Source organism: Dreissena polymorpha, chromosome 6 (assembly GCF_020536995.1).
Source record: "Dreissena polymorpha isolate Duluth1 chromosome 6, UMN_Dpol_1.0, whole genome shotgun sequence".
NCBI classification, from domain to species: Eukaryota; Metazoa; Mollusca; class Bivalvia; order Myida; family Dreissenidae; genus Dreissena; species Dreissena polymorpha.
This window is the reverse complement of record NC_068360.1, coordinates 36,554,552-36,578,651: the sequence shown is the minus strand read 5'-3', so window position 1 is coordinate 36,578,651 and position 24,100 is coordinate 36,554,552. Positions and strand designations below refer to the sequence as shown.

Sequence of the window (24,100 nt, the reverse complement as noted above, 5' to 3'; positions counted from 1 at the left end):
TTGCCATTGTCTGTGAGCGATGTTCGCATAATCCTATATCCTATGCTTTAATGCAACAGGAACAACAGGTAATTTTCCCGTCATGTACGAGGCTATTGTTTATGTGAAAATCTTAATTTGCGATCTAATGAATTTCGATAACATACAATTAAGTCTTAATCACTATATAAAAAGTTCACAATTGTTTAATCCATTTTCTAAGCGAATTTCGTATTTTCCCGTCCACGACAAAAACACGTCTTCACACCTTCACAAATCAAATCATCGCAATATTTTTACAGATGATACCCAAGTGTGACCAGGTTGGAACCCAGAGACATGATTTAAACATGTTTTTTAGAGGACAAACGTACAATCTGACAAATATTTAAGCTTTGGGACTTAAATTTAAAGATTTAAAATATCTTCCTAAGATATTTTCATAATTAATAGCGATGTTCACAGTTCTGACAACTAATGGAGGTGTTTTCTTTCTAAGCAAATCTAAAAAAATATCTTATCAGACCCCTTGAAAACAAGGGCTGTTTGTAAAACATGCATGCCCCCCATATGGGCTCTCCGTTGTAGCGAGAGCCATTGTGTGAATATGTTTTTTGTCACTGTGACCTTGACCTTTGACCTAGTGACCTGAAAATCAATAGGGGTCATCTGCCAAACATGATCAATGTACTTATGAAGTTTAATGATCCTAGCCATAAGAATTCTTGAGTTATCATCCGGACACCATTTTACTATTTCGGGTCACCGTGACCGTGACCTTTGACCTAGTGACCTGAAAATCAATAGGGGTCATCTGCGAGTCATGATCATTCTACCTATCAAGTTTCATGATCCTAGGAATAAGCGTTCTTCAGTTATCATCCGGAAACCATTTTACTATTTCGGGTCATCGTGACCTTGACCTTTGACCTAGTGACCTGAAAATCAATAGGGGTCATCTGCGAGTCATGATCAATCAAGTTTCATGATCCTAGGCCTAAGCATTCTTGAGTTATCATCCGGAAACCATTTTACTATTTCGGGTCACTGTGACCTTGACCTTTGACCTAGTGATCTGAAAATCAATAGGGGTCATCTGCGAGTCATGATCAATCTACCTATCAAGTTTCATGATCCTAGGCCTAAGCGTTCTTGAGTTATCATCCGGAAACCATTTTACTATTTCGGGTCACTGTGACCTTGACCTTTGACCTACTGACCTGAAAATCAATAGGGGTCATCAGTGAGTCATGATCAATCTACCTATCAAGTTTCATGATCCTAGGCCTAAGCGTTCTTGAGTTATCATCCCGAAACCATTTTACTATTTCTGGTCACCGTGACCTTGACCTTTGACCTAGTGACCTGAAAATCGATAGGGGTCATCTGCAAGTCATGATCAATCTACCTACGAAGTTTCATGATCCTAGGCCTAAGCGTTCTTGAGTTATAATTTGGAAACCATTTTACTATTTTGGGTCACTGTGACCTTGACCTTTGACCTGAAAATCAATAGGGGTCATCTGCGAGTCATGATCAATCTACCTATCAAGTTTCATGATCCTAGGCCTAAGCGTTCTTGAGTTATCATCCGGAAACCATTTGACTATTTCGGGTCACCGTGACCTTGACCTTTGACCTAGTGACCTGAAAATCAATAGGGGTCATCTGTGAGTCATGATCAATCTACCTATCAAGTTTCATGGTCCTAGGCCTAAGCGTTCTTGAGTTATTATCCGGAAACCATTTTACTATTTTGGGTCACCATGACCTTGACCTTTGACCTAGTGACCTCAAAATCAATAGGGGTCATCTGCGAGTCATGATCAATGTACCTGTGAAGTGTCATGATTCTAGGCCTAAGCGTTCTTGAGTTATCATCCGGAAACCACCTGGTGGACGGACCGACCGACAGACATGTGCAAAGCAATATAACCCCTCTTCTTCGAAGGGGGGCATAATAATTATATTTTGGAATAATATTTTTTTTTCTTACTTTCCAAACTACAATTCTTCTTTCTTGAAGATTTTTTTATTTTATAAATTCATTCTGCAAGCCTTAAAATTCATGTAAATTCTTATAAATAACTATAGAAAAACACAGAGTTTCTCAAACAACTTCATTCATTTTCAAAATCAATTGTATTATTTCTTATAAAATTCTTACAATACTTGGTATTTTTATTACATTAATTCACCAAATGATTTATAAACATTTATAGATACCGGTAACAATTTAATTGGATGTTGCATAATGTGCCATGAATATTCATATAATCAATTTGCATTTTGCATTTTATTACTGATCGAAATCCGGCAATGTCGGCGTCTTCAATAAGTCTTCAGTTCGTGTATTTATTTGCAAAATTCCAATTTTAGGTGGCTACTTTATTATCAAATGCTCCAGTTTATAATCTGATCACCGACATATAACTTTATAACCCAGAAGTCGCCGACAAAACCGTGTATTCGTATACCAAATTACAAAACGCCGAGGTAACATGGCACGCATGCCAACGTCATCTGAAGACTACTGCTGCGTCCGGTAAACATGTTTATTCAAAGTGTCTAGAACCCGTGTTTCTTATCCCTAAATGTTAGATTAGCACGTGCGCTATTAATTATTATGTTGGTCAGTTCAAAGGCATGTTGAAGACCACCGACCGCGTCTTTGTTTTATTGCCCAATCAAGCACCGATAATCCAATATCCTGTGTATTACGAAACACAAACTTAAGATAAGCACGTGTCGTTTGTAAAAACATTTGAGTGTACATGCCATGTAACATATCGATGTAATTCTCGTATATGATCTCGGAAACAAACTTTTACGATATAATGGAATCAAACATCAATAAGAATGAAATCGATTTACACCCAAATTATATTATATCCCTATGGAACGTGTTTATTTTTGCGGCATTTTTAACGAGTTATTAATACGTTTTCGGAAAATGTCCAAATTAAATAAGGTTCGAGAATAGCAGTTATTTTAGGACATTACGAATGCCCGAAGCGCGCACATCCCCGAACGTGATTCACGCATGTCAAATGGTAAACCCTCGTCTTGATTGGTCGCCAATTGCATCATAACTTTAAATAGCAACATTACCAGATGTTTACTCGACAGTTTAGAAAAATTATGAACGTAGGTGTAATATAATTTTCCTAGTTTGAGCGCAGCGAATTAGAGGAAAATTATTTTCCTATGCATAAGAAAGTCTCCTGTAGGGGTCGCTCAGTGTATTGTTTTGGCGGGCAAATATGCTCGTGGAATAGCCATTCGGCTTTGCGATACGAACCAGAGAACACGTAAATTTTCTTAATATTTTATTGGATATAAAATATTGACAAGTTTTTCTCATGAAAATGATTTTCAGCATGAATATATTTTTGTTGTTGTTTTAAACTATATGAGCGTTAATTCATGTATGAGTTATGAAATCTATATCAAAATGTGAATTGTTCACATTTGTTTATTGTCATATGTTATAAATGTGTCATCTGGTCGTACGCATAGATACCAAAATACAAGCTGTATTTTCAATTTATATCGTTGTGTTTGTTGTTTATTTAGGAGACGTATAAAATAAGGAATATGCATTTCTGTTACACTTAAAACGTCATTTTAAGCATTTAAATAGCAAATTAAATCGTGCCTCGTAAAAACGCGTATATATCAGGTAATAGATAGGGTAGTAGAAATGCGTAGATAACAGGGAATCGATACAGGCGTAGATACGCGTATTTGACAGGGAATCGATAGGGTCGTAGAAACGCGTACCTGTCAAAGAAAGGGTTAATATGTAAGGATTTATTGAATTTGAAAATATTATTTGATTGTCATTGATGATGATACTAAGGCTTGGTGTAATGAGGGGTATAAAACAAGCGAAGATTTTATTAAACGCCGAACAGAAATCACTTCTCTTTCTAGTGGCCTCACTTCTCCCTTATTTCAGCTCAGGGAGAAGTCACTTTTCCCTCAAGTTTGAACCTAGGCTGAGCCCTGGTGTGGCATGTAGAACTCATCAAGGTGCAACTACATACATGTATGAAGTTTCAAAGATGTAGGTGGAAGCACTTTGATTTTAGAGCCTATGTTAAAGATTCATATTAGAGGTCACAGTGACCTTGACCTTTGACCTAGTGACCCAAAAATGGGTTTGGCTTGTAGAACTCATCAAGGTGCATCAACATATAAAGTTTCAAAGTTGTAGGTGGAAGCACTTTGATTTTAGAGCCAATGTTAAGGTTTTAGCACGACGCCTACGGCGTACAAGCTGGCTATGACAATAGCTCGGGTTTTCTCCGAAAACAGCCTCGCTAATAAAATGTAATTAAACTGTAATGAAAAAGTAATTTCCAGACATATTAACATATTTAGGATCCAGTTTGTTATTTTGTGTTGTGTTCATGAAATTGAGTTATTATCAAAGCGTGGGGATATTGTGGTTATCTCCGCCGTCCATCTGTCTATTCGTCCTGGCCACTATCTCCTCCTACACTATAAGCACTAGAACCTTGAAACTTACACACATGGTAGCTATGAGCATATGTGCGACCCTGCACTATTTGGAATTTTGATCTGACCCCTGGGTCAAAAGTTATGGGGGTTGGGGCGGGGCCGGGTCAGAGATTTTCACTCATTTTTTATGTAATTTTACATTTACTTCTTCATTTCTGCAACGATTTACTTCAAATTGATACTGAACCTCTCTTTTGACAATACGGTCAATCTCAACTATGCATGGCCCCATTACCAACCCTGGGGCGCCCCGCCCACATAGACCACACCCACCAAAAATTGCCTTTTACTATAATTTCTTCATTTCTACATCGATTCACTTCAAATTGATACTGAAATTCTCTTATGACAATACAGTCAATCTCAACTATGCATGACAATAAGGTCAATCTTAACTATGCATGGCCCCATTACCAACCCTGAGGCACCCCACCCACATAGGCCACACCCACCCAAAATAGCCTTTTACTACAACTTCTTCATTTCTACACCGACTCACTTCTAATTGATACTGAACTTCTCTTATGACAATACGGTCAATCTAAACTATGCATGGCCCAATTACCAACCCTGGGGCGACCCTTCCAAATAAGCCACACCCACACAAAATTGCCTTTTACTATAATTTTTTCATATCTACACCGATTCACTTCTAATTGATACTGAACTATTCTTATGAAAATACGGTCAATCTCAACTATGCATAGCCCCATTACCAACCCTGGGGTGCCCTGCCCACAAAGGCCACACCCACTCAAAATTGCCTTTTACTTAACTTCTTCATTTCTACACCGATTCATTTTTAATTGATACTGAACTTCTTTTATGACAATACGGTCAATCTCAACTATGCATGGCCCCATTACCAACCCTGGGACGCCCCTGGGTCAAACACAATCTTGTTTCTATGAAAGTATGATCAATATAATCGAAATTAACTTTCCTGTGTCTTTTACTAGGGCTGTAACGAATACACTAGGTGACGAATACAATACGTATCATGAATACAGGGTGGCGAATACAAATATTTATTCGCAAATATGAATTTCAATGAACAAAAGTAATACTGACAACTTGACATGACATTATGTAGTATGAAACTATGAGTAGTGGTCAATTTTATTAATTGAGTATCATTGCATACTGAAAATATGAAATATAACACTTTGAAATAACAAAACACTGACTAGAACTGCTTAAACTTTGAACACAGATTTGAAACGTTTGAGAAAACATGACTATAAGTACCAATAAAATCCATGAGTAGAACAAATAAGAGTCAACAGTGTTGACAGACCCGCGATATCAATAGAATTCCCTTTGCTAGGCCCCATGTTTGTTGATAAGTTGCACAATCATTGTCGTAAAGATAAACAAAATAGAAATTCCATCTGCTAATCCTTTGTGTGTATGTTTGAGCATCAAATCACTCGTATTTACCTAAATATACATTTAACAACCATCAAAAGATTTTTCAATTCAATGTCGTAAATATTCAACCGGTGCCCACCATTTTTTGTTGATAATCTCACTGTGTAACAGAGTTGGTGGGGTAAACATGATGAAAAACGCCGGCATAAGGAGAACATTTAAATATAGGGGTTTATTTTATGAACCTGTATTTGTAAGATAAGATGATTAAATTTTCAAACTCGAAACCACGTTGTTTGTATTCATCAAATATTCGGTTCGGGAGGTGGCGAATAACGAATACAATTCGTCCACAGCCGTATTCGAGTAATTCGAATATTCGAATGTATCGTTACAGCCCTATCTTTTACCATAATTATGAGTGTCATCTCGAACAGTAAATTTACTCTTTATTAAAAAATGTAATGTATATTTATGTAGTTAGGTACAAAAGTGTTAAAATACATTTTACAAATAAATACATTTAATAAAATCAAACCAATTTGTTTAATTTATATCCCTACCAAATACATTTTATGTATAGACGGCTAAAACACGGTATTGGTGCTGAAAGTAGTCTCACTTACTCAAAAAAATGAAATTGTAGATACAGCATTTCCTTGGTGTTATTTTTAAAGCTCAAGGTATCCCCTACTCAAATCAAGTTGAATTTTATTTGATCATGCATGCATTATTTTTTTATCTAACATTTTCATCCTATGGTATAATACAAGTTAGACACTACACTAGTCATATAACATGCAAGAAAAACATAGCAGAACTATAAAACTTCAGATAATTTCACTTTAACATCAACTACAGGTTATAAACTGTTGAAATAAAGCAAAAACCAAAAGTGATTACTATCTTAACAAAAAAAAATCAAAGCATTAATTAATCAGGTATCAGACCAAAAGAGAACCAAGCAAGAAACTTTTCTATAACTTTTATTATAGACCCACAAGATAGCTAATTAGGCAGTTGTCTGAAACCAGGAAGTATATTCAAACAAAATAAATCGAAAGATTGGTTTTGAAAAAGCATAAGTTTTCATAAAAGGTAGAATTGCATGCTCATAAGTTTGTTTACAGACACTACCAAAATATGATTCCAAAAACAGTTGCAGAATGGCATAAAGCATTAAAAAATGCACTATAAAAGCAAGTTTACATAAAGACAGTGACTTGAACATTATATCAAATGATTTTTGATCTGTTAGAATTTTAGTTAAAACACATTTTTTGTGTACATGATCTGAGTTGGTTACAGACACTACACATGGGGTAACAATAGCTGTCCAGGAGACGTGTAGCTTGACAATTCTCAGTGTTGGGCACATACAAGTCAAAGAAGACTAATCTGACTTTATGAGTTTGGCATCTCATATAAATTGGCACACCTGTATAGAGTTTCAAATTAATATAATATAGAATTTCATTATGCAGCAATATGCATTACCAAATAATGTGCGGAAAACTTTCCAAACATTTCAGTGTAAAAAAAAATGTTATTTTGCAAGCAGCAAATCAGTAATGTATTTATAACCCTTTGTTACTCTAGCTATCAAGATAATCACAGACAAGTTTAAGCTTTAAGTAATGTTTGCCCTGATTTTGAATTTGCGAAGTCCACTTTCAATAATATCTCTGGATCTTGTGCGCTATAAACAAGATGACATCTATTGATTCCTGTAAACAGTCATCTCTTCCAGGCCAAATTTGCTTAACTTACAAAATAAATGTATTTCAATCTGATTTCTGTTCCAAAGCAAACACTAAAATGTCCTTTGATTCCATTCTTTTGCTCTAGCCTAGCAGCATCATAGTTGTATTTTAGCTTCTCATATTTTTGTTTGTTCTCCCAATGCTTAACCTTCATGCAGCCAAACCTAGTCTTATTTTATCTTTTCTTTTTTGCTTGATTTATCTTTGCTTCCTGAAACAAGAACGGAAACAAAATTCATTTTCCTTTCTTCAAAGTTTCTGCTACTAATTAAAGTTTAAGAATGTAAATTTATATACATGTAGTGTAAAGCATACAGTGCGCATGTCTTCATCGATCCATTCATAAGCAAAGGAAATGATTAAATGCAGCCATTTGGATCAAAGTAAAAAACAGAAGTTACTTCAGACATGGTTAAAACTCATCACTTTAGCTTTAAAAATGATTTAATATGCTCTTTAATAGCATGAACAATAATAAGTTAAATGTGTAGGCATTGTAGAGTCTGTAACCATATGACCATCAAAACAAACTGTTTGATATTGTGTCTGATCTCAGTAAATTCTCAAATGGTTTTGTTTGGATTTACTGTTTTCATGATATTTAATGCAAAAAACTATGTTTCCACTTGCATATTCTAGGAGATAATTGAAAAAATGCCAGTTTATAGAAAGCTACACTATGAAGACAATTTATTTACATTATTATGATAAATATTTCAAATTTCAGACAGAAAATGTCTAAATAATGCACCTTAGACATCAGCAATGTAATACAAAATACAATTTTGTTTCATTTTACTCACATATAACAAAAAAGGTTTAAGGCTTACAGAAGGAAGTTAGTGGTTACAGACACTATGAATTTTAGCGTAGCATAATCAAAATGGTAGACACATACCTGAGTCATTACAAGAGGTTTGTTCTTGTTTTCTCTCCATATTAAAGGGTTGTACCATCGTAAAGAACTCAGACATATTTAGATAAATCATTTTAGAAAAAGAAAAAAAGGTTATATTGTTCCTAAATAAATTGTTCATAAAATAATTTCACAAGAATGCTTACAATATTTCATCCCAAGAGGTCTTGCATTACCTTTTTTTGCACATTAATCTATTGCACAATGTACATGTAACATTCCAACATCAAAGATGGAACTTTGTCATGAGTAAAACAAAATATTTATGAGAAATAGAACAGGGATTTTTTTCCTTCATTTTTTACACATTTTTGTAGTGTCTGTAACTTTTTCTAAGTAGTATTTTTTCGATAAATAAATGATAATATTTTAGCAAGGCAAATTTCAGCCAACTTAGACATGACATGAATACACATTGGCAAATGTAGTATTTATACTTTTGCATGGAAAAACTTCTAAACTATTGCCACATAAAACTTTCAATGGTTACAGACACTACAGAATTTTAAATAAAAAGATTTACCAATGAACTATCATTATTGCTAAAACCCCGGCTTATCTAGTAGTTTGAATGGGTTTTGTACTTATCCTAATACATAACTGAATTTTTTATGTTAATACAAGTTTAATTTACTGAAATTTTGTTCCATTTTATTGGAGTATAACAATAAGTATATGTTTGAATTTTAGTGTTGAAACAAAATCCCTGCTGGTATATAGTATTTTACTTATAAAATCCATAATATTTTACCTATTTCATTAATTCAAGCAGCAAATCGTACCGGATACAAGTCTGTGTAAGATTATACCAATGTTTGCATCATTTGTTGGTGATATCAAGAGCATTTCTCATTTAAATCAATAGATTTTTTCAAGTGAGACTGCATAACGCTAAAAAAGGCCATTTTTAGAGCATGTTTCAAGGTATATCTCAAGAACGTGTAGCACTAGCCTCTTAAAATTTTCAGGAAAGTAAGATGGGTATATGCCAGTGTAGTGGACCTTTAGAATGAATTCCTATCTTGTATATTTTTTCTTAGCCATGGATATAACATAAAAAATGCAAATCAGCACCAATACCGTGTTTTAGCCAAGATTAAAAGAAGCAAGGGAAATAACTCTTATATAAGAAAGTGTGTGGTTTATATTTTCTCATGCATGGCATTTCTCTTCATTGATATATACATGTATATCGTCATGAAGTTTCATGATCAAATCTTAAATAGTATCTGAGATTTAGCTCTGACTAGTTACATCTTAAAACAACAATGCAGGGCAAAAACTCTTATTTAAGAAAGTATGGGGTAATGGTTCTTGTACATTGCACTTCTTCTTATTGATATACATACATCCATGAAGTTTCATGTTAAATCTTGCATGATCATATCTATCTAAGATAGTCATGCAAAGTTACATCATGCAAATAATGAAGGGCAATAACTCTCCCTTTAAAAGTGTAGGTTTTGGTTCTCGTGCATAGCTTTTTTCATTGAAATCTTGTACATGTATCTTATCTGGAATATGCTTTTTATAGCCCTGAAAAGTAACATCATACAAACATGACAACACATAGCAATAACTCTTATTTAGGACAGTGGTACAGTACACTCCACGCGTTTTCCCCAAAAAACGCGCTCCCTCCGCGGGTTTTTTCTGCTAGTGAGTGTTCTCCGCGGCATGTATTACTTAAGCCTATTCGATAAATGCAGACAATTTCCGTTCTTATCAGTAACCGCCGCGCAACGCCGCGTTAGCAGTGTGCTAATGGGCATGCCAAAAATTTAAACATTGTAATAATAAATTGTGTAAATACTGTAGTACATGTATGAAAAGATAATTGTATAGAAAATTAATACGTATAAAAATTATGTTTTTTAATTCACAGGTACGTCTACAATTTGAATGAATATAAGATATTTGACAAATTAATATTTAAATCATAACACATATAACACAAGGATAAATGTTCCATGAAATTTCAAAATGAGAATAATAATAAGTAATCCGAAACACACTACGATTTTTAATGTTAACACGACGTTTACAAATGCTTCAAATATACAGTCATCATGAATATTTCCCGACAAAAGCGCGCGAAAACAAGAGGGCCTGAAAGGCCCAAGGTATCCCCCGCAACATATGCTTTGTTTGAGGATGGGTGCAAATTGGACGGATGAACATAATGATAGATGGACGGACGGAGGACAATAACACAAAACTAAGACAAAGGAAGGTTCTTAAGCCTTCACAATTTATTTAGGTGAATTAATAAGTCGTGCGTTTTCCACAAAAACATTCAACGTTTACATACGCTCAATTTTCAGAGTGTACAAAAATGCATATAGTAAAAAGCATTTTTTCAAGATACAAAGGGCCATAAGTCTGTTTTTAACAGATGGTGTACAATGCCATTTGGCGTGCATCATCCTCTTATGCATATATATATACTCATACCAAGTTTAAATGAAATCCGCCAAAGCACTTCCAAGATATGGCTCCGGACACAAAAGTGCCTATAGTAAAAAGCATTTTTTCAAGATACAAAGGGCCATAAGTCTGTTTTTAACAGATGGTGTACAATGCCATTTGGCGTGCATCATCCTCTTATGCATATATATACTCATACCAAGTTTCAATGAAATCCGCCAAAGAACTTCCAAGATATGGCTCCGGACACTAAAAAGCATTTTTTCAAGATACAAAGGGCCATAAGTCTGTTTTTAACAGATGGTGTACAATGCAATTTGGCGTACATCATCCTCTTATGCATATATATACTCATACCAAGTTTAAATGAAATCCACCAAAGAACTTCCAAGATATGGCTCCGGACACAAAAGTGCCGGACGGACGGACAGCCGGACGGACGGACAACGCCAAAACAATATCCCTCCGCCTCTGGCGGGGGATAATTATGCTGCAATGTACATGGTCAAGGAATACTCCTGCAAAGCGTGCGTGTATTGATTTTTTATACAAACTTTGTAGCGCAGAGAACACTTAATTCTGTTGATTTCGGTTAAAAGTTTCTTTGGTATTTTTTAACAAAATTATATTGCGAATAAGTTGATATTTCCTCCAAAATAATTTCAAATCGAACACGCAGAATCTTTATCGTTACGGTATTTAAGTAGAGTAATTATTTTAACAGTAATTGTACTGTAAACTGGTTAAAGAAGACATCTGGGTGGAACTGGATTAAGTGTTTGACGTTATGAAAACACGCAAAGCTTGTCTACTGACCTATTGTGTAGACTGCTGTCTGCGGTGTTTTGACAAAAGGGATTAACATGTGTGAATGTCACTCTGCAGATTTGGTCCATAATTACTTGTAAACATTGTTTTGAATGTCGACGCAATTAGAATACAACTGTGAATATTTAATGCAACTATCAACTCAATAGTTACCACTTTCTTTTAGCAATCAATGGAACAACCTACCTACAAAGAGAAAACAAATGCATCAGTGAGCAGAGAATAGACTTTGTTCCGACAATTAAAACCATCCCTTTTGCATTCGTTGAACGTGTTTACTTGATTAAGTTATGCCTTCAGACAGGAAGCGGCTTTCCTTTGATAACGTCAAACTGTCAATTCACACAGATTTGCGGTACTTTAAGGGTCCTTGGTCATTTGTTTACATGTTCAGTATAGAAAAAAACACCTGCTTACATGAAAACTTTGGATTAAATTATAAAAATAAAAACAATGTTGCAAACTGTGATTATATTAATTGGTAAGTATCAGTTTAAAGAGGACGTTTTGTTTGTCGTAAATCAACGAGTTTTCTATACAACTACTTCTACAACCACATGGGGATCGATCTATCTTGGTTGTTTTTTAATGGTATATTATATATATATATAAATTAATATATATATATGTACTTGTAATAAATGTTATTTTATTTGAAAATCAGGAAGTCAAACAAAGTTAAATTGATCGTTATCTCGTAAAACGCGTTGTCAACGCCAAGGGCCGTCGCGTCGGCTTATCAATTTTGCCGATCGTTCAACGTCGCGTCCAAAATCATGCAAACGCCGCGTATTGCGAAATTTTCCTAATCTCCCTCCGCGTTACTGCACGCGGCGTATGGAGGGAAATTGGGGAAAACGTGTGGAGTGTACTGTATGTTACACAGTAAGATTATCAACAAAAATGGCGGGCACCGGTTGAATATTTACGACATTGAATTAAAAATCTTTTGATGGTTGTTTAATGTTTATTTAGGTAAAGACGAGTGATTTGATGCTCAAACATACACACAAAGGATTAGCAGATGGAATTTCTTTTTTGTTTATCTTTACGACAATGATTGTGCAACTTATCAACAAACATGGAGCCTAGCAAAGGGAATGCTATTGATATCGTTGACCCGCCTGCCAAATACATGTCGTTTGTCTGGTTACCTTAATTGTTTTACTCAAGGATTTTATTGGTACTAGTCATGTTTTCAAAACTGTGTTCAAAGTTTGTTTAAGCAGTTCTAGTCAGTGTTTTGTTATTTCGAAGTGTTATATTTCATATTTTCAGTATGCTATGATACTCAATTAATCAAATTGACAAATACTCATAGTTTCATACTATATAATGTAATGTCAAGTTGTCAGTATTACTTTTGTTCATTGAAATTCATATTCGTATTCACCACCCTGACTGTATTTGTGATACGTATCGTATTGTTCACCTAGTGTATTCATTACAGCCCTAGTATTACTATTACAAATAATCATGATTTTGATTTAAAAATAAAGAAAATTAAATGCAGTCAAATGATTTTTTGATCATGCAAATACATTTAAAAACTCAATTATCTTTAATTAGAATTAAGAATTATACAATAGAAGCTGCTAACGTTTGCCAACATAACTCACACCTGTAAGTAAAGGTGCATGCTATATTTTACTATTGGATCGCACCCAATACATGTACCTCTTCTTGGGAGGCAGTCTACAGTTTTGTAGCCATATTTGCACATTGGCCCCGGTCAAGTTCCTGAATATAAGTTGTCTGGTCTAAACTCAGTTTGAAAGCATTTGCTGTGATAGTGAAAAGCATGTTGTCCACTGTGCGTGTATTCCTACCCGGAAAGGTAAATGGGATTGCCGGGTTTATCTGAAAATGGGGTTTTTACGGGCAAGTTCCGAGACCTCCGAAAAGGTCTATTTTACCCCAGATATCAGTTTAAAGTGCATTTTCTGCATTGTTTTGTGCTTTTTTTGCAAGCTGTTGATGAGCTGCACTTAATATTGTCTGAATCTATTTTCAGGTTGTGACTGAAGGCCTTGTTTTGAGGGTGTTTTGCAGACCAATGGTTGTCGGCCTGGGGATTTTCAAGAAAAACTGTAGACTGCCCCCTTATATGCACAATTCAGTGGAACCAAACTAGTTGCAATAATTCAACTCTCAGCTTAGGCTGAGAGTTGCAATGCGCTCTCTCTTGTCCATGGGTGCAAAATGTTATCAACAATTCAAAGGTTAATGAACACTGAAACTGCAAGAGCTTATTAAAATTTACCTATCTAAACCACAAACTCATCCAAATGGTACCATTAAAGCAAGAAATAATTGATTTGCATTGACTAAGGTTTTGTTTTGTACGCTGTATCTGCCATATTGGAAAATTGACCCAATATAGGTCAGGTCGCATTACACCAATATTTTGTACGTCGCGTCATGTGTTGGAGCCAAAAAGTTGATAACGATGTGGTATTCGATACAGAATACACTGTTTTAAATTTAAACATAACAATGTCAGCGAGAAAAGTGTGTTGAAACATCGTTGTGTTTTTATCGGATGCATGCAAAGGATAACATCCGTAGGTTTCCATTCAGGTAAATTTAACATGGTTATGAAGTTTATTCATTATTTTCCTCAATTTGTCTCGACAACGTCTGTAACTCTGTTTAGTGAAGCGCACGGATTCGCTGCGCTGAACTGCACCCATGTTTATGAAGGGGTGCATATGGACTGCCAGAGCCGCCATAGCAAAAATTATCAAAGGTTCTGGGAGTCCGTTTATATGGACTAGAACGAAATTGCAATGGGGCGAAACATCAATAATTGTATTAAACATAAAATTGCGAAATGTAGAGATAAATTCCACAAATCAGCAATTCGTACATAACTGTCACTACCATATCACTTGAATAAAATAAATAATGACTGGAAATCAGTAAGCCTATGAGTAGAACATGTAACAATACGAACCAAATCAGAACATCGCCATCCTTGGATTCTTCGGAACAAAACGGTCCAAATCCAAGACGGACAGCACATAACGGTATTAAGGAATCGACAGTGAGAACAATCACCAACAGGGATAATGTGTACATTTTGAGCAGATGCAACATGGTTGGAATATCAAGTCCACAAAAACTATAAAGTGCAGAAGACATAGCACTGTAAACAGTACCAATAGCCTGTTGAATGGTATGATAAACATTTTCTTACTAGACTTGCGACACCTTAAGGGTTTCGCGGGATGGAATGAGTGGAGAGATCAAATCAAATTGAAAACGATTATTTCTAAAAAAAAACAATTGGTACGAAAAAATATGTAGGCAGTGGGTACGAAAAAAAAAAAATTTGGGTACGAAAACAAATTTGAGTACGAAAAAAAGGGTACGAACAAAATAAAGGTACGAAAGCTATTTGGGTACGAATAAAAAATTAGGTACAAACATATTTGTGTACGAAATAAATTTGAGTACGAACAAATGGGTACGAAAAAAATTTAGGTACGAACAAATTTGTGTACGAAAAAATAATGGGTACGAACATAATATGGGCAGGAAAAAAAAATAATTTGGTTACAAAAAACAAATAAGAGTACGAAAAATTAAAGGAAACGAAATAAAATAGGGTACAAAAAACTATTTGGGTACCAAAAAAATGGGTACAAATAAAAATTTGGGTACGAAAAAATGGGTATGATTTTTTTTATTTGGGTACAAAAAAAATGGGTATAAAAAAAAAATGGGTACGAACAAATTTGGGTACGAAATAGATTGGTACGAAAAAAAATGGGTAAGAACAAATTTGGGTACGAAAAACATTTGGGTACGAAAAAAATGGGTACGAAAAAAAATTGGGTACGAAAACAATTGGGAACAAAAAACATTTGGGTACGAAAAAAATGGGTTTTGAAAAAAAACAAATTTGGTACGAAAAAATTTAGTACGAACACAAATTTAGGTACGAAAAAATGGGTACAAAAAAATTGGGTAAGAAAAAAATGGGTACGAAAAAAAATGGGTACACAAAAAATTGGGTATGACAAATTTGGGTACAAAAACATCTGGGTACGAAAATAATGGGTACGAATTTTTTTTTAGGTACGAACAAATTTGGGTACGAAAAACATTTGGGTACGAAAAAAAATGATTACGAAAATCGAAAAATTGGGGTATGAAAAATCTAATTTGAATTGTCTAGCCCATGAATTGTCTCCTGGGGGTGAATTGTCTTGGGGTTGTTATTAAAGCTACATGTACTTCCGGCCAAGCCACGTGTTTATAGCGATTGCGCAATAAAAAACACCACTTTTTGGTGATTTAATCAAAAACTAGATTTTTCCAAGTTATAACAAATACGCCAACAGGTAGATCGCGTTATATGTACAGTTAATGGAAATTTTCAAAGGGCCATACATTGTAACTCTGTGAAAAATCATCCGACCAGAACCGGCTGATAATATGCATGTCTCCTCTTGGTAGTGAAGCTTCCCATTAAGTTTAATTGAATTCCAGTCATTAGTAGCTGAGAAATAGCCCAGACAAAAATTATGCACGGACGGACAGACAAAGCGGCGACTATATGCTCCCCCCTTAAAAGTTGGGGGGAGCATAATAAAGAAGTTGTGGCAATTTAAAGGTGGTACGCAAACTTTAAAATAGATTTATCAATTATATGCTTATTCTTAGTGAAAAAAAGGCCATAATTGTTACAAAATGCTTGATACAGTTATCTGCTCTTGTTTATACATTGGGGTCATGTTGGTTAATAAGCAAAATACATGGTGTATGAACGCACTATGTCAAGGTACATAAAAAATATTTGAGGTCATATGCAAACTTTAACATAGATTTATCAATAATATGCATATTATTCTAAGTGAAAAAGGGCCTAATTCTGTTCAAATGCTTGATACAGTAAATGAGTTGTCTGCTCTTGTTTATAGATTGGGGTTATGTCGGTTATGAAGTATGCAAAATATAAAAGCAATATGTCAATGGACATAGGAAATATATTTGAGGTGGTACGCAAACATTCCAATGCGCACGCCGACGCCGGGTTGAGTAGGATAGCTTGACTATATATATTTCATATATAACAGTCAAGCTAAAATGTAAATATACCATAAACAACAAGCTAACCTCAATCACAACTTTAATGCAATGCTTATAACAATAGAGATACAATGATATGCCAGGGATTGAAACTAACTGTTTACTATTGTGGGAAACCATCTTTAGTATTTTGGTTGCCCAGATAAAGAATAACGAGCCCAGAAATATGAACATGTGAATATTATACATTCTTTTAATAAAATAATAGATAATTAAATACATTTGCTGACAACACATGTTCAATGCATGATGTTTTATTATGAGCCTGAATTGAATCATGTCCTATTCCTAAATAATGAATGTTATTTAACTAGTATTGATCCATGGTGATCAATTGTTTTTCAATTTTTATTGCACTGAATTGATTAAAACTTTAAAAAAAAGAAGTTTACCAACTTTTGAAAATGAGTTGCCCAGGCCAAAATCTACTTGCCCCGGGTTCACGGGAAACCACTTATTTCCATCCTTGTATGCTCTTCATTTTCTGTTTTTCCATCCCATTCTCAAAATTAATATTTAAAGCACAATATTTTTTAATAACATTTGTATGAATTGCTAACCATTATCACCCAAAAAACAATTTTACAAAGCTGTAATCCTGTCGTAGAGATTTAGTTTACTATTATCAGCGTTCTCTTTAAATACCGGCAGCCAGTGATTTTGCCGGTTACATTTACTCTTGATGCCGGCTACTTTTCCCAAATATATTATCAAGTAAATGTCACAAATGCTTTCGTTTTACTGCATAGTTGCCGGACATATAACTGGCTACTCAAATTTGTCTGGAAAACACTGAATTGTGCATGACAAACACACAATACTTACATGTAAATACATCTTAGATTCGTTTTTAAAATAAATTGACACTTCCAGTTTGTCGTCATTAAAATCCAAAGATTCAAATAATTTTCCACGAGATACGTCAACAATTGCGTAATCAAATGAATGAAAAATAAAAGTAAAGAAAGTCAGATTTTACATAAATTTCAGGTTGATAAACACAACAAGGTAAAGGTAGTCGGTGAGATATAATAACAATACAGTTAGTAAGGCCCAAACCCTGTGTACAGTAAATATACTAAAACGTACCCGGGAATTTTAACACTAAATCTGTTGTTGTCGGCTATTTTGTAAAAATTAATTATGTTCACATTTATGTCAATTTTCTGTTAATTGGCATTTATATTATCAAAACTCATTGTTAAAGTCATTAATGTGATTTAATTTTAAATCTTAAATTGTTTTAAGTCGCGTCATTTTATGACGTCGTCAAGTATAATATTTTCCGCGACGTCGCACGTTCACTTTTTACCGGTCCGTTAAATGGGGAACACCATATTCTGTCTTTATATTATGTTTTAACAATTAATTAATGCTGTGTAATAAATATTGTATAAGATATTTCGATATTTATTGAAAATGTTTCAAATTGTTATGTCAATTTTCTGTTAAATGGCATTTATATTATCAAAACTCATTGTTAAAATCAATAATGTGATTTAATTTTAAATCTTAAATTGTTTAAAGTCGCGTCATTGTATGACGTCGTCAAGTATAATATTTTCCGCAACATCGCACGTTCACTTTTTACCGTCATAGATTTTTTAAAAGAAACATTATTTGGTTTGCAAGGTCCCTTAAATGGGGAACACCATATTCTGTCTTTATATTATGTTTTAACAATTAATTAATGCTGTGTAATAAATATTGTATAAGATATTTCGATATTTATTGAAAATTTTTCAAATTGTTATGTCAATTTTCTGTTAAATGGCATTTATATTATCAAAACTCATTGTTAAAATCAATAATGTGATTTAATTTTAAATCTTAAATTGTTTAAAGTCGCGTCATTGTATGACGTCGTTAAGTATAATATTTTCCGCAACATCGCACGTTCACTTTTTACCGTCATAGATTTTTTAAAAGAAACATTATTTGGTTTGCAAGGTCCGTTAAATGGGGAACACCATATTCTGTCTTTATATTATGTTTTAACAATTAATTAATGCTGTGTAATAAATATTGTATAAGATATTTCGATATTTATTGAAAATGTTTCAAATTGTTATTTATGAAACCTTTTATTCTAATGAGTGTATGCTATTATATTATACTTTGAATAGCATATCTGTTGTACTATAATCTTATTACTCATTTTTTATTGTTAATTTCATTTATTGTAGAGAATGGTCAATGTTACATCTAGTTGCCAATGCTTGTCGTCAACGTTAGTCGTCAATGCTTGTAATCATTGTCGTCAATGTTAGTCGTCAATCCTTATCGTCATTATACATGAAGGAAATAAAAACAGAAACAGAGACGTATTCTTGATTACTTGCTTATTCCTACGGCGTCCTCTCAACACTCATACTAAAAAGCATGTTGATGCTGATTTTTTAAAAGAGAAGTTTGTTTAAGGTAAACAATATTGTTTTACGTTAATCGGTAGCATGTTTAACGCAGTGTTCTCCAGAAACATCTGAGAAGCCAGTTATATTTTCAAAGTAGCCGGCGATTAAGCAATAAAACATGTGCATTTGCACCATTTCAATTGATATTTTGGGGAAAAGTAGCCTGCATCTAGATTGAATGTAACCGGTGAAATCGCCGGCTGCCGGTGCTTCCAGAGACCACTGTTAACGACATCGGATTTTTGGCGGATATACAAATCAGATACAATCTAATAATTGCGGGTATGTTTAAGTTTATTTACCGTACCCGGGGTACATGTAAGTAAAATTAAGAGTACCCAGGGTACATGTACCGGTAAGTAGTACCCAAGCCGAGTATGATCAATCGAGCCTTAGTAAGTGAGTGATGGTGTATGGGATAACATGCACTGAGGGTGTATATTTTTCACGAACAAGTCAATTGAAGGTGTTAGAGATGCATTGATCCATAAGATTAAAAAGGGTAATTAACCACGAGCTTATAAAAATTAAAATGATGACATTACATTGTACCAGCTGTTTATTGTTGTATACTGTAAGCTTGCAATATTTTAAATAATGTAAACAACTTACCTTGTATTAAGTTGGCACATTGTTGTCAGGTGTAGAAACTTTTTATACTTATTTCTGTTAAGTTGCACTGGCTGAACCAAAAGAATTATGTAGTCGTTTCTAAATAATCACGAAACAACCTACTAATGCTTATATGCTTGCCAGTTACTGAGTTTGTGCATTTCCATTCATTATCGGCCTTGGCAAACAGCGTAGAATCAGATGAGACACCGTGTGATGTCTGCTATTTCGTTACGCTGAAGATTTCCATATCCACTGGCGTTTTTTTATGTCAAATGTTAGTGTTTTCCAATAGATCGTATACTTATCTACAAAACAGCGAATTAGCGTTCACTTTACATCATTTCTGATGATCTTATTTTGTAAATAATTTCTGAGCGTTAATTCCTACGTTGCTATGTCGTCAGCCATTTTGACGGTTGGTTTGTTTACTTTCGGTTTCCACTACAAACGAAATTAATTGATTTGCTGCTTGCGTTTATTTATTGATTAAATAATAAATTATTAAACCCTAATAATGTAATTGTCTGAATATCATTTATATTCAAGATATTATCGGATAAATAGAATACCATTCTAATACCAGTGTGTACTTACATTTATCTCAGAAAGCCTAGCCGTGTAAACCTTTCTTTAACTCGTCGCACTCAATACGTTGAATAACACATAGATTTATGTCATGTTCATTAAAAAACCACAATGTGCACAAAAGACATGCATGTGTACTACCGATTGATATTCAAACACAATTATTACGCCTTTGTTTATCGATTAAACGCCTAACTGAATTAATAACGCGTAACGTCAGTTTCTTTGTTTCGTAGCAAGATGGAAGCTAGCCTAAGCGCTTTTCATGACGTCACGCGCGCGTGCCCTTTCCCATAAAAATATTTAAACGCAAAATACTCGAAAACTTGATTTTTCCCAGGTATAACGCCTACGCCAACAGGTAGATCGCATTCTGGTACATATACATGTCAAATTTCAGCAAACGTGTTCGGCCAGTTTTCAAGGCGCTCAAATCGCAGTGATTTGCACCAACTTAACGAAACTTAGCCCCCTTTATCATTCGTTCGATTGAACGTCATCAATGATGACGTCCAATACATCACTCATTCCATATGTTTATTAACTTAAGTGATTCTGATTGTACTAGAGATGCGACACCTTAAGGGTTTCGCGGGATGGAATGAGTGGTGAAATGAAATAAAATTAAGAACCTATTTCTTTTTGTGCATTTAATGATGGTAACCAAAGTTCTCGCAAAAATTTAATATACACATCACATGACATTAACCATAATACTCGCAGACATGTTTATTGTTTCGAAGCCGTTCGATTAGCTACCTTAAAAAGTAGAACTTCAATTCCCATTACTATAATATTAAAAACGTGAAAAGAGCAAACCACTGCATTGTGTCGGACATCCCCATCTTAAACACTATCGACTAGCATTAAGCCTTTTTCTGTGTTGACAAAATTCTGTGTATTTTATTGAAACATCATTATAGCTTTGCGTTCAAGATAGTGTTGAATTCATTTTGCAATGCAATCAGCGCTTTGATTTTATATTACGAAATGTACTACGCAGTACATTGTGTGACGTCATTTCGGTGACGAAACACAACAGTTTTATTTACACTCTCTGGAATTTAAGGACATGTCGCGGACGTTGTGTTTTTTATCTGTAAACTATTTGTTTAAAGCATCGAACGAATGCAAAACGTGTTTCGGATTGTGTGTTCATCATGCATAAATGTAAACATAGATAGAAATACAATACAATTGTGTGGTTTGAACTAAATTTCGACAAAGACATGGATTAATAAAGGTGGAAGTGCATATCGTTTCAAGGTGTTTGTTATAAACTTTGGATTAAAGTAGTCAACTTATTGTTACAAACATTGGATTAACGATGTCATTTAGATACGCGTGACGTTTATACTTAATTAAGTATTTTTATAACTCTTGTTAAAGCTGAAATTGAGTCATCAAATTTCGCTACAAAACGGTGTCAGTTGCAATAGATATTTAAATGTGCTACGTTAAATTATTATTATGTTTGATTATTTTGTTTATTTGTTACGCACTTTATGCTGCTAATGATGTGTTGCTCACGGCAAGCCTCGCCGTGTAAACCTTTCTTCAACTCGTCGGACAAATTCAAGTACACGTGATACTTGCATTGTATTTTATTTTTTCTGTGAATTTGATGATGGTCACCAAAGATATCGCAGGGATTTTAATATACATGAAACTATTTCAATTAGTGCTATTTTGAGAAGTCCGTCCCCGCTCTGCCGGTTGTTATTGTTTATATCATACTATTTTGCTTATCTATATAAACATTTCTCAAAACCGGCTTTCCGTACTTTTATTTTGCATGCAGCTGATTGCGCAATTATGACGTATGTTGTGTGACGTAATTTATTTGTCAAAACAAACAATTTTAAGTTAAATTCTCTGGATGTTTAAACAGTTATATATTTGTTTAAAGCATCGAACGAATGCAAAAACGTATTTCGGATTGTGTGTTTATCATACATAATTGTAATTGTTATAAATATTGGATTATCGTCGTCATTAAGGTAAGCGTGTTGTTTATACTAAATTGATTTGCTGCTCACGTTTATTTATTGATTCAATAATTAAATCCTAAATTAATATTGTATTTGTCTCATGATTATCATGTATATTAAAGATATTATCGGATAAATAGAATACCATGTTAATACCAGTGTGTACTTACATTTATCCGACACGTCTCGGAAAGCCTCGCCGTGTAAACCTTTCTTCAACTCGTCGCTCACAATAACACATAGATTTATGTCATTTATATATATATCTAAACAACCACACTCGATCTGCACAAAAGACATGCATGTGTACTTCGTATTGATATTCAAACACAATTATTACGTCGTTGTTTATCGATTTAACGCCTAAATGTATATTGCATTAATAACGCGTAACGTCAGTTACTTAATTTCTTAACAAGATGGAAGCTAGCCTAAGCGCTTTCATGACGTGACGTCACAGTGTTTATCTTTGCGCGTGTGGTTTCCCATACAAAATATTTAAACACAAAATACTCGAAAAGTTGTTTTTTCCCAGATATGACGACAACGCCAACAGGTAGATCGCATTCTGGTTCATATACATGTCCAATTTCAGCAAACGTGTTGGGCCAGTTTTCAATTGACTCAAATCGCGACTATATGCCTCAACTTAACGGAACTTAGCCCCCTTTATCATTCGTTCGATTGAACGTCATCAATGATGACGTCCAATACATCACTCATTCCATATTGATTCCGATATAGTGCTTAACTAACATATTTTCGCATTGTTGAAAAACATATAATTACATGTATTATCCAACGAAGCTATAATATTTGTAACAACAAAAAAAACATACAATAATTACAAGTGAAAAAGTAGATAGAGAATACTAGGTTAGCGTTTAATACAGAGAAGTTTATGTTGCGAGGCTTAGAACGCCGGGAGCGCGAGCCTTGGCGAGCGCTTTCGGTGTTCGAGCCGAGCAACATAAACTTCTCTGTAGACTATTCAACGCTAATCCTAGTATTCTATTTATCCCATTTGATTTTTATTCAACGTGACTTTTAACATAAATAGATCTAATAACCTTAACAATAATTTTAATTCATTCTTAAAAGCTCTTAAAATCTAACGAATGTAACCATGCGTTGTGATATAGGAATGTATGTGTTCTGGTACGCAAAATAGTCTTTAAAAAAATCACACATAAACTGTTAAACGAGAAAGAATATCACCATATGCCTCGATTCAATTTTACACAGCATGCGAATTGTAACACATTACGACCGCGAAAAGAAGTTTTTACTTTAAAATTATTTTTAAAAAATTCGAAAGAAAATGATCAAAATCCAATATGGCGGCAATTGCTCCTGACAAAAAGATGTCGATGTCAACATACATGTACATGAAGATTTACACACAGAGTCGTTTTAAACATAAATTATCAAAAGAACTATACTCGCCTTATTTTTTCTTGGAAGCTGTAGATTTTGATGGCGTCTAGCTAGATCTAGCCGTCACATCCTGTTGTTTGTTACCCAACACAAGACAATCCGTCATAATTCTATTAATTTTTGAAACACTTGTTGCAAACAGGTTATTCT

The 24,100-nt window shown here is 34.2% G+C and overlaps 1 protein-coding gene across 1 annotated transcript in view; it reads right to left on the bottom strand.

The window, feature by feature from the left end:
- LOC127835024 (uncharacterized) overlaps positions 1–14,793 on the bottom strand; it is a 38,373-nt gene extending 23,580 nt beyond the window's left edge. Inside the window, exon 1 of the mRNA XM_052361206.1 lies at positions 14,768–14,793. The gene's annotated coding sequence lies outside the window, so the exon portion shown is untranslated. The remainder of the gene's footprint in view (positions 1–14,767) is intronic.
- Between the last annotated feature and the right edge of the window lie 9,307 nt (positions 14,794–24,100).